Raw genomic sequence first — 10,006 nt, forward strand, 5'->3', positions numbered from 1 at the left:
TTCCTGATGTCCCGGGGGAAGAGGAGGTTTTATCCCTACAGGCCACATAAGGCGTCACTTTCCTAGGAGAACCGGAAGCACAGTAAATCTCAGCAAAGCGTACACTCTTCCTCTGGATAGAGCAGAAGTGATGCTCTTTCTACTAGGTGCTCATGATTCCCTGTAGAGGAACCTTTGTTGCTGGTGAGTAGGAAATGCCAGGCTATCCTGCTAAGGATGCTTCTGCTTGTCCTTAACCCACTGGGTCCCTGGATCCTCTCTGTACTTTGTGAAGGGAGGGAGAAGAGTCTGGAGCTAGATTACATGAAGACAACAATTCTTCAACACATGGGTGGGTGACCATTTGCTGTCACAGACTTAAAAGAACCTAAAACCTCACATCTCTTCTTGACAAAAAGTCAAGGCCCAAACAGTCACCTAAGCCAGTTTATTACATACACTTTCCATTTCCCATGAGGAAACCTATATATTCACAACAAGAAGTCACCATCATTTGATAGAAGGAATTCCTCTGTACTCCTTATACCTCACAGAATATGTCACCCAAAACCAACTATTCAAAACTTAAAAGGAGGCACTTTGATATTATACAAAAACACACCGGCAATAAACGTTTGCGCTGTGTGCTCGTGAGGTCAAGAATGGTTGAGCCGGCACTATTATTCCCCTCTGTTGTGTAGACTGCTCTAAATGATACTGGCTCAGTGCTGGTAGCAAAAGCCTGCTGTCTCCATTTAAAATATCTCCTTTGAAATATTATATAATGAAATAAGGTTTCCAATATTGCTCAGTTAAATCTGACAATTTAAAACTTAAAAAGACAATGGAACCAGCACCATTTCTTTTCCTTTTGTTTTTTCTTTTTCTTTTTGAGAGAGAGAGATAGAGTATGAGCCAGGAAGGGGCAGAGAGAGAGAGTGGGAGACACAGAATCTGAAGCAGGCTCCAGGCTCTGAGCTGTCAGCACAGAGCCTGATGTGTACCTCGAACCCATAAGCTGTGAGATCAGGACCTGAGCCGAAGTTGGATGCATAACCAGCTGAGCCACCCAGGTGCTCCTCCATCACCATTTCAAACATGTTTCTTTTCATTTTCTGTCCTAATCTACTTTTGGGCAGAAGTTAACTTTTGTCCTTGCTAAGAATTTTCAAGAGAAAATTTTGTTTCATTTCCTGACGGGCTTAGGAAAAATCTTCCAAATCAATATAAGATGACTCCAACTCATAAAGGAAGCTCTGTAATTTTTTTTCAGGGAAATGGTTTTTCCGCAAATGTTTTTGGCAGAGGGAAAACCTAATTATAAACACTTTGCTGTCTAGAAAAGAAATGTCAAAATAAAACAAATGTTGTCATATACAGATGGGAAATCTCACTTTATTATTCCTTACTGAACAAAAATAACTGTCAAAAGGTCATGGAAAAACATTGGCTGGCCAAAGATCTGAGCCAAAGTGTGAAGTATATGACCATGAAGCCTCGTCCTTACCAGCTGATAAAAGTTGAGATGGAAGCATGACAGCAGCCTTAGTTTTTAGGACGACTCCCCAGCAAGGTAATGCTGTGGCTTGCCCATGGGAGGTGGCCCTGAATATAGGTGTATTTCCATCTCACTGCTCCCTAACCCGACTCACCCAAGATATTCTCCTCTGACTCAGGGGTCCTAAAAGAAAAAGCAAGAAAGGCTCCAACAGCTTCACACAAGGGCCTGGACTTTCCTCTGAACAGAGTCAACAATGTAAGTGTGACAGATGAGTAGACAACATGACTTCAAATACCAAAAATTACCAAGACACCTCCTTCTCAGAAAAACAGGACCACTTGCTGATGGTTGATTCTTCTAGCCTAGTTTTTTCAAAAAATTTTAACTAAAATGCAAATTGGAGGGTTAATGTATGTCTTTAAAGTCATCTAGAGGATCAGGGAAACTCAATCTTCTTTGAAAAGACCCTGGAGAAAATACCTATCTGACACTCAATTTACAATCTATTGGTTTTCTCTTACCCTCTTGTTGTACACTCAATTTCTTTTTGTTCTTCATGTTTTTTATTTAATTTTTCAGAGAGTGAGAGCAAGAATGAGAGCGAGTGCGAGAGAGAGAGAGAGAGAGAGAGAGAGAGAGAGAGAGAGAGTGAGTGTGAGTGGGGGAGGAACACAGTGGGCAGGACAGAAGATCTGAAGCAGGCTCTGTGCTAAAAGGCTGACAGTGGCAAGCCTGATGTGGAGCTCGAACTCACCAACTGTGAGATCATGACCTGAGATGAAGTTGGACACTCAACCAACTGAGCCACGCAGGCAGCCCTGTACATTGAATTTCTGATTGAATGTGCATTCCCTTCTGCCATGGCCGTCTTTTACATGGATTTCAAATCCGTCCACCCCCATCTACTGCAGAGCCTCAGGTCTGGCACTCCTCCCACCTGGACTGGTGATAACTTACAGATTACTTCACTTTGCTAGCAGAGGCATCATTGTGAATTCCCAACCAATCAAGCCATGTTCATGTTGAAAGATCTCTAATTGGTTTCTAATCAGGAAAAAGTTCAAACTTCAGTCCACATATAGAATCCTTTACATCTGGCCCCAACCTGCTTATTGGGCATCAACTCCTACCCTTTCCATAAAAAAATGCCCTGTGCTGGGGCACATGGCTGGCTTAGTCAGCAGAGCATGTGGTTCTTGATCTCTGGGTTGTAGGTTCAAGTCCCACATTGGGCATAGAGATTATTCAAAAATAAAATCTTGTGGGGGGCGCCTGGGTGGCTCAGTTGGTTGAGTGCCCGAGTTCAGCTCAGGTCATGATCTTGAGGTTTGTGAGTTCGAGCCTCATGTCTGGCTCTATGCTGACAGCTCAGAGCCTGGAGCCTGCTTCAGATTCTGTGTCTCCCTCTCTCTCTCTCTCTGCCCCTCTCCCATTCACGCTGTCTCTCTCTCCTTCAAAAATAAATAAACATTAATAAAATAAAATAAAATAAAATCTTGGGAAGCCTTGGTGGCTCAGTCAGTTAAGCGTCTGGCTCTTGGTTTTGGCTCAGACCATGATCTCACGGTTCATGGGTTCAAGCCCCACGTCAGGCTCTGCACTTGCAAGACAGAGCCTGCTTGGAATTCTCTCCCTTTCTCTGCTTCTCTCTCTGCCCCTCCCCTGCTTTCTCTCTCTTTCTCTCTCTCTCTCTCTCTCTCTCTCTCTCTCTCTCTCTCTCACACACACACACACACACACACACTCTCTCTCTCTCTCCCTCAAAATAAATAAACTTAAAAAAATAAAATCTTATCCAAAAAAAGGTGCCCTGTGCTTCATTCATGTAGAACTTACTTTGCCCTGTTGTTAGGGTACATCATGTCCTTTTATGCTAATTTTGCCTTTGTACATGGCAGTTCCTCTCCCTAAAATGCTCACCCTCTTCTTTCCTGCCTGACTTAAATTTTAATTCTCAGGATAAATGTCACATCTTCTGTCCTTTTCATTTCCTGCTCCCCACCACCATCCTGCCTAGACACTGTGTCTATATATCTGCGCTTTATATACGCCTTTCCTATCACACTTCTCTATGTTGTTCATGGGTTCATCTTCCCTGGAACTCTGCCTCCCAAGGAAAAGGACAATATCTCACTCATTTTTGCATTCCCAGGACCTAGCATAGGACGACTGAAGAGAAGGGCTCAAGAATGGGGATGGGGCTCAAAGTAAGGAACAAATAAACAAATGGAGTAAAGGCCACTAAATATTGAGACTGAAGGCACTAAAAGTTTTCTTTGATTACTGGATAGTGTCTTCTGAGCCTTCATCTAGCCATTCCACAATCTTGACTTTTAGGAAACCGTTCTGTACACAGATGCTGCTTATTTAATAGAATACTGGGCAGTGGGGGGAGGGTGGCTCCTGGTCCCCATGAGGATTTAAGCAAATCAAACCCACAATACTGGAATTGTTTGTCCAATCTGGCCCCTGATCAGTCACACTGAAGTCCAAGGGGATTGTTCGAGAGCATTTGAGGGACCATGGTCCTGGCTGGGAAGAGAGTCCTCACCAACCCCCCTAACAAATCTTTTGGGAGTGCTCACCATGTGCTAAGGACCATTCCAGCTTTGGGGAGATGGTAGCCAGGAAGGTAGAGAAGGCTTTCTATCTCATGGAGTGAGTAGAGAAAGGGACAGGATCTCTTCATTCAAGGGCCTTTCAGAGGAGATGAAGCCAGAATGGCAGGACAGAGCTGACCGGCATCAGAGCGGGGGGGGGGGGCCCTGGCACGGGCTCCAGGGCCACACTCAGTTACACATTGGACAGTGGGGTGCTCTGCATTGAGGCTTCTCCTTAATTAAAGCTTAAGTTAACCATACTTTTTTTTTTTTTGAGAGACAGAGAGAGATAGCATGAGCAGGGGAGGGTCAGAGAGAGAAGGAGACACAGAATCTGAAGACAGGCTCCAGGCTCTGAGCTACTTGTCAGCCCAGAGCCCGATGCGGGGCTTGAACCCACGAACCGTGAGATCATGACCTGAGCCGAAGCCAGACACTTAACTGACTGAGCCACCCAGGCGCCTCTAACGATACTCTTAAGAACATTCTGTTGTCAGAACTTAAGGAAAACTTGAGCTGACTGATGACTAGATAAAAACAAAAAGGTGTCTAGCTGGTTTATGACTGCCAGTGTTTTTCTCTATCATCCGAATTGCCACATTTCTAATTTCAGGGAAATGGATTCAAAGAATTGGAGTTAAGTGCTATGAGCTTGGGGAAATTGCTCTCAGGGCCTAATTCTCTCATTTGTAAAAAGAGGATAACAATAATACCTATCTTAATATAGAGCCGGGCACAAAAGTAGTGCTCAATAAATATTAGCCATCTTCACTGATGGTAATCACAACCAGCAGCAGCATCAAATGTGCAGAGCAGAGCACGCTCCTATCTAGGTATTTATTACACATACACTAGATTTAGGTATCACAAGTGCACACTAAAACCCCATGCTTTCATTAACAAGAAAGGATTTTATGCACAGAGCCCTTCTCAATTACATTCTCTTCTCTGTAGGTGATTTCTTGAGAGTCATAAAAAACACAATGCATTTGAGGGATTTTTCTGTTATTTTGGGGACCAAGCCAGGTGATACCTTCCTGTTTCTAGGAGTTTAAATAAAGCATATCAATGATCAAGAAAAGGGGAACAATGGCCATAGCCTGTGATTCAAATAAAATCTCAGAAATTGAACCTTTATTTAGTCATTCACTTGAATATTTGGAGGGGTTTCAGATGGTTTGCAGCACCCAGGGCAGATGAATGCTCTGCACCCACTTCCAGTCTGGTCAGTCTGACTGTGTCTGGTCTGACTGTGTCCAGTCAGACACAGTCCAACTCACATCTGAATGAAAGAACGAGCAACAGGAGTGCACCTGCTGAGTTAGCAATGGGAGGACGCTGCTGGAATGGACCCGGCAACCAGACCCCAAGAACTGATGCAGCCTCCAAAAGGGCTGATGATAAAGGGATAGAGATGCAGGGAAAGGGCAAAATCAGGAATAGATGAGGATTAAAAGGAAAATGATCCAGGGTGATAGTAAAAGATTTCCTCATTTCAGTGGGGCTAATGTCATTGGTTATAAGGATGAGACGCCAGTGGGACTTTATCTCTCCTTTAAAATTTAAGGATGAGATGACTCAAAAGTCTGTTGAAAGACATGAAACACTTGGTCTCTAAAAGTTATAATGGGGGGCACCTGGCTGACTCAGTTGGTGGAGCATGCGACTCTTGATCTAGGGGTTGTGAGTTCGAGCCAACTTACTCACTCACTCACTCACTCACTCACTCACTCACTCACTCAATAAATAAATAAATAAATAAATAAATAAATGCTGAAATGGAACCAGAAACTGGAAAAAACAGTGTCCTAATTTCTTATGTATTGGTAGGCACACATTTGAACTTTTTCTATAATTTAAAGTGTAGGCAGTCACAGATCTTAGTGATCCTTACACCAAAGTAGGTACAGAACGTTGTTACTCCCACTTGGGAGGCATGGGTTTGGGCCCCATATTCCTGGCGCCTAACAAGTAGCACACAAGCTCCATGTCTACAGTATTTGTGGCCACCAAGAGTACCACATGTTTGTTCTACCCTTTTTTTACATTAAAGTCTTCCTTGTTTTCCCTTTAGTTTGATCTTGAAATAATGCTTGATATTTTTAACTAATGAAGTTATGAACCTCAAGGTAAACTAAAGTTTTGTGGTAGCTTGAGGGAGTATCATGGTTTACTCATAAATTATTTGGCTCCCTTTCCAGACCTGAAACTCCTTTAAGGCAGATGATTTTTTTTTACTATATATCTGTTTATTCATCAGTAATGCTAATTGAGAAGTAATAGATGAAAAAGTATCACAGAAGTGCTTTAGAGTCTGGCAAGTTTGAGAATAAAAAGAGAGAAGTGAAAACACCATCAATAGACAGAAAAAAGTAGAAGCACAGTTGCGAAATAACAAGTGCATTAATTCCTTGTATGGCAAGAAAAGATGAGAATTGAAGTCAACGATTTTTCAGAAAGAATTAAGGCAGAAAAAGCTAAAATATTCTGTTCAAACAAGCATCAACTACTTTACTTTGTCTTTATGTTTCCAAATATATAATACAAGTTAAATGTTCTGAATTTACCTTTGACACAGAAACAACATTTTATTGAATCTCTACTTCAGAGATAGTAAGATATGCTTTTAGGGTTACCCAGAAAAACCAATAAACCAAATGAAGTAAATCAGTGATTCTGTTTCACCAAAGCTCTTTTCTGAAGTTTGTTCAATGCTAAAGGAACTGAGGTATGGGTGTCTACTTATGGAAGAGAGACAAACAAGTCATGAGGACATTGATCAACACAATTCTCTTTGATGAATAAGGTAAAAGTGAAACATTTAACGGCAGAAACAAAAATAACTCAATATACCTAGATATTAAAAAGTCTGTTAAGAGAATTTAATAAATAATTCAAATATTGAATGCATACTCAATAAAGATATAAGAACAAGGTTCCTTTGGATTTGCAGATGACACTTGTTCCAAAGCCAAAGGAAAACAAACTGTGAGTCATCAGACTTTGGGTCCTCCTGACTATAGAGGTGGTAGAACCCCTTCTGAAAGGGTACACAGTGAGGGTGAGGATAAATTAGGGGGCACTGGACATTCTACACAGGTGTCAGGGAGGGAAGGCAGCTGGAGAAGAAAATGGGTGGGAAGCAGTGAGGTCTCTGTGCCTAATGAGAAGAGAGGTTAAACACAGACATTTTACCAGGAGACAAAGGGATGTGGAAAGACAGTGTTCTGAGAAAGACATATACCATGTGATTTCACTCATATGTGGAATCTAAAAAACATACAAACAAAAACAAAAAACAAATAAACAAAAAGGGTCATGAGACCCATAAATACAGAGAACAAACTGGTGGCTGTCAGGGGGCAGGGAGGAGACGATGAACAAAAGGGGAGTGGGAGACACAGTTTCTAGTTATGGAATGCAGAAGTCATGAGCATAAAAAGCACAGCCCAGGGAATATAGTCAGTGGTACCTGTGCTAGCGGTGGATGGTGACAGAGGATACACCAGGGGTGAGGATAGCATAACATATGGAGATGATGACTCACTAGGTTGTACACCTGAAACTAATGCAATATTGCATGTCAACTATGCTCAAATTTAAGAATTAGCAGGAAGAAAGGGAAGAAAGAAGGAAGGAAGGAAGGAAGGAAAGAAGGGGTCCAACATCTGGGAAACTCAAGGCTTTCTGAACAGCCATGAACGATGAAAAAATAAAACCAAACAATCAAACAAATCAGAACAAATGCCCCTGAACAACCATAATAGGCATCAACAAGTCCCTGCAATCAGACCCTAATGCAGGGCCCATTTAGTCTCAGACATGATCCTAATTATATGTGTGGTGTCTGGCTTCCTAATTCCATAGCAGACTAGAATCTACAAATTAGTAAGGTGCAAATTGCTGGAGATGGTCTCTGCAGAGACCACTCCAAGAATAAGGTAAAAAGAAGGGGACAGCAAGGCTCCTTGCATTTCCCTGTGCCCCGTGTGGTGTGGGTGCAACAAAGAATGATGTAGGTTCAGAGGCCCTCACCCACAGTGTAGAAGAGGTTACAGCCCCAGCTTTGCACGGTTTCCATTTGCTATGGAGAAGAGCACAGACGGGGCAAGGGACGGTCTGAGTCTCTGCAGGCAAGGGGGTTGCAGCATGATCTAGATGGATGGACGATATGAAAAGGCCCTGCATGAAGGGGGTTTCTTTAGAAATTGACTGTGGACCAGACAATCTCTTTGGCTGCAATGCACTGGTTCCCTGGAGCGGAGCCAGGGATGAGACAAAGAGACCTTGAACTGAGATGACCTGAACTGACTGACCCCAGGTTTCCTGCACCCAGCAGGACTGGAAACCCAGCAAGCAGCGTTACGTTCTCTCATGTGGGGAGAAGATGAACCAAGTTACACTTCTTACATGTCTAAGTTTGTGGACAGAAGTCTGTGATCGCTGCACTTACGTGTGAGTTCTGTGGCTGGCTGCCCTGTGTTTGTTGGGAAAATAGTCGTGTTAGGTTATTTTGCAGGTGAAACAGAAGGTGAACACATTTTTGTTGTTGTAGTTATTTTGTTCTTATTGTGGATGTGGTAATATCTGACCCATCTGTGGAATCATTCTCAAATTTACCCTTCTATATAACAGCAACTACAATAACTGGGAAAGTTCTGAAATAGGGGAGAAAAGAAAGCTTGCTTCAAAAGCATGGTTCTCAAGTCATTCAGGCCCAAACTCCCCTTTTTATAGTTAATATTTAAGAATTCTTCCTACATTGTCCTGTAATGGGATTCATACACATTATACTTACCTGCCGAATTTGTAAAACAACTCTAAATGTAATATAAAGGAGGAAAGTAATTGATAATATATTAGCATGTATTTCACCTGAAAATGTGCAGGCTCAATCTTAGAAGACAGAGCAAAGTGGTTAGATAATTCCATGTACTATATATGAATAACGTTGGGCCTAAAGGAGGGCATTCCTTACTAAAAGTACCAAAAAAAAAATCAAAGAGTAGGTATGAATGCTAAAATAAAAATTGGGATATTAAGTGGATCTAAAACCACACAAAAAGTGCCTTGTGTTTATACATGAAACTAGACTTGGTTCTGGACTCAGAAAACCCTAAGCATGTTTTTTAATCTTTACGACGAAGCAGTGGTAGGTTGTGGGTATCTAAGACTCAGGGCAGCTCCTCACCGCATGGGGTCATTAGGGGCCCTGCATCTGGGCCTCTGCCCACTGAGTGCCAGCAGCATCCAACCAAATTACCAAAACATTTCCAGCAGGTAGCACTGCCCTACAGAACAGCCAAGTTGGGACATACAGCCTGCGGTAAATTGAGGCCTCTCTCTGTCAAGAGGCTTATCAGATGACATTCATTACTTTGTAAATTTACCATGGTTTAGGGTCTGGCCTCAAGCCCTGCAGCCTCATAAATAATTCTACCAGCACATGGAGAGAGGCTCCACCTCTCAGGAGCAAAACTATTACAGATGATATGTATATCAGAATGTCAACTGATTTACAGTATAAATTCACCTATCACACAGGCTGGCATGTTCGCGCCCCAGGTGAGTGGCCTGAGTGAGTGGGAAGCTAAATGGGAATCAGATTTCCTGGTGAAGAAGGACTCAGAGACTGGCTATGTCTCACTACCAATACATAGTATGTTTGTACTTCTGTTTATGCAATCTCACAATAAAATCTCCAAAGAAATATTTTAGATCTAAAATAGATTAAATTGCACTATAAATATTCAAAAATATGGTGAAAGAACGCTTCTTTCTTTGAAAAAGGAAATCAATCAAGTTTTAATCATTTTTTTGGCAATTAAGTTCTCAAAACTCGGTTGAAGTATACTCAAAAATAGATTGAAATTTATAGTTTAAAAACTTCCCATAAAGAAAATTCTAGGGTTCAGGGGCTTGACTG

Source organism: Suricata suricatta, chromosome 6, assembly GCF_006229205.1.
Source record: "Suricata suricatta isolate VVHF042 chromosome 6, meerkat_22Aug2017_6uvM2_HiC, whole genome shotgun sequence".
Taxonomy (NCBI): Eukaryota; Metazoa; Chordata; class Mammalia; order Carnivora; family Herpestidae; genus Suricata; species Suricata suricatta.